Raw genomic sequence first — 2,500 nt, 5'->3', positions numbered from 1 at the left:
CTTTTAAAACTTACCTTACGTTAGTCCTTATGCGTTGCAAAGCTCAAAAAAATATTTTTGACCTTATAATAGAACAAACAAAGAAAATAGAAAAATTTTCCAAAAAAATAAAAAGTCGAAATTCGAAAAAAGAAGAAAAGTGGTCCTTTTCTAGGAGTTTTTTATTCCCAAAAAATGGGTCGATGTCCCCGTAACCCCTAAAAAAAGGGGGTCGAAATAACATTTTTTCATCATGCTTCAAATGGGCTGAAAAATTTTTTACGGGGTCTCTGGACCAAATAAAAACGATCTGTCGAGTCAGAATTCCAAAAATCGAAAATTCCCGAAATTTCTGTACTTAAGAGGCGGGGCGCCCACTATCGACAAAAGTGTGCCGAAACCCACAAACGTTGTGTTACGCGCGCTAAAATAAATACAAGCCTGATCGCTGAAAATGTATTCTATTTGAATAAGGTAAGTATCAACACCAAGGAAGCAATTCCTTTATTATAAATTCATACTCTGACATTGCGCTAATATTGCTCGTGATTGTTATTTAGTTAAAAGATATAATTTATATTACTTTTATTTTATTTTTATTTTACTTCTATATAATAATTATTTTATATTTTATTAAAAAATTTCTTGTTTAGTTTCTAAGCAACCACAGTTACGTTTATATGTTTAATTCTATTGTATTTTATATTTATCGATAATTTAATAAAAGTTTTAAAAGACTATTCTGGTTTTCCACGCTCTCTTCAAAAATGTGAGTTCTTTTAATTCTTCCACTTAATTATTCATTTTAAAGTAAACAACTAGTTATACATATTATTATAATGTATGTGTATTATATACTATCATTTTATAACATAAACATAGTTGAGTTATTAAATTAAACGTCAAATATTTTATTACCTTAAATTAAGTTATATTTATTATATAATCTATAATTATAAGTTATATAATTATAAGTTATAAATTATTTATTCGTAAAATCTGATGTAGTATGAGATATTCTTTAGAAAACTATAACTAACTATAAATATTCTTGTATATATAAGTCCATCTATAAATAGAACAATGAGAAATAGTAAAACAAACTAAACACAACATGTTACCGAAATGTTTATTTTAACAATATTTTTTATTTAGTTTAATCACTTAATAAACTTTACTTCTAATTATCATAGTATTAAATATAGAATATAGTTAACAATCTTTTAAACAAAGTTTTTAATAAAGTTGCAGGGAGTAATTGTAATTAAAACACCAAAAAAAAAAGGTTTTAATAAAAAAATACTTACATCAAGTTAAAATTTTATAAGGAATAATTTTAAAATATCAAATCGATTGTAAATTAAGTGCAAATAGGTTTTTTAAACAAACCGAAGGGTTTATAAAGGCTTGTAAACGCTTTCAAACGCCTACGACCATACCACACTGAGCACACCCCATCTCGTCCGATCTGGGAAGTTAAGCAGTGTCGGGCGTGGTTAGTACTTAGATGGGTGACCGCTTGGGAATACCACGTGCCGTAGGCTTTTACTTTTTGAATTCATCTTTTTTGTTTTATTTTTCTTTCTGACCTATTTATACTTATTACTCGTTTATTTACATTTCTTTAACGCTTAAAAGAAAAGAAAATTCTAGTTATTAGAAAACAAAAACCTTAGCCAATCAGATAACGTTATTTGCTGTTTAAACCAATTAAAGCGCTAAAAAAGTGGTTTGACCAGTTTGAGATATCGAAAAAATAATGGCACCATCTTGTAGAGTACAATTTTCTGAGTTAAAATTAATACAATTAGTCTTTTATACTAAAACTTAAAAGTCTTTTTGTCCACAAACAACTAAAAGCCTGGCTACTTGAAAAATCAAACAAAAATAAATTTTGAACTTTTGTATTGTGAGTCATAATAAGTTATTTACTGTTACCAACAGATACTAGCAAAAGCTTTTTAAAGTTTTGTATTAACTTAATGTATTTGTAATTACTTTTACTTAAAAGAGACTATTGAGTTACGTTTACTTAGTTTACTTTTGTATGTGTATTAAATATATAGCAATTTTGTTTGAACTTAAATAAGGACTATTAAACTTTTAAAAGAAAACTATCAAAGTTTACTAACTCAAAAGCTAAATCTTAGTTTTATTGTTATAAACATTTATGTTATAATTTACTAATAACTAAATGAGTTTATTTCAAACAAAAAGAATTAAATAATGTTATGTCAAGCCTACTATATGAGGTATATAGGTATATAAGGTATACAAGCTTATGTTTGAAAGTTATAATAATAAAAATAAAAATAAATATTTAGTTGGTAAAATTTGTATGTTTTAATATGCTTTGAAATTAGAGTTAGTATAGAAGTTTTTTTTTAAATATAATAAATATAAATATTTAGTTACTAATAATAAACTAAAATACCAATTTTGTAGTTATTACAAAAAAAAAACTTATCTTACTTAAAGTTCACTGTAATTGAAATATTATACAAAAGCTTCATTATTATAA

The 2,500-nt window shown here is 25.2% G+C and overlaps 1 non-coding gene across 1 annotated transcript; it reads left to right on the top strand.

The window, feature by feature from the left end:
• The first annotated feature begins 1,404 nt into the window (after window positions 1-1,404).
• Window positions 1,405-1,523, top strand: LOC145845566 (5S ribosomal RNA). Its single transcript, XR_014370428.1, has one exon. It is a non-coding gene; the product is annotated as a 5S ribosomal RNA (ribosomal RNA).
• The last annotated feature ends 977 nt before the right edge of the window (window positions 1,524-2,500 follow it).

Source organism: Thalia democratica, unplaced genomic scaffold (assembly GCF_965202585.1).
Source record: "Thalia democratica unplaced genomic scaffold, ktThaDemo2.hap1.1 HAP1_SCAFFOLD_94, whole genome shotgun sequence".
NCBI classification, from domain to species: Eukaryota; Metazoa; Chordata; class Thaliacea; order Salpida; family Salpidae; genus Thalia; species Thalia democratica.
Note: the sequence above shows the minus strand (reverse complement) of the source record. Positions and strands in the feature narration are given on the sequence as shown.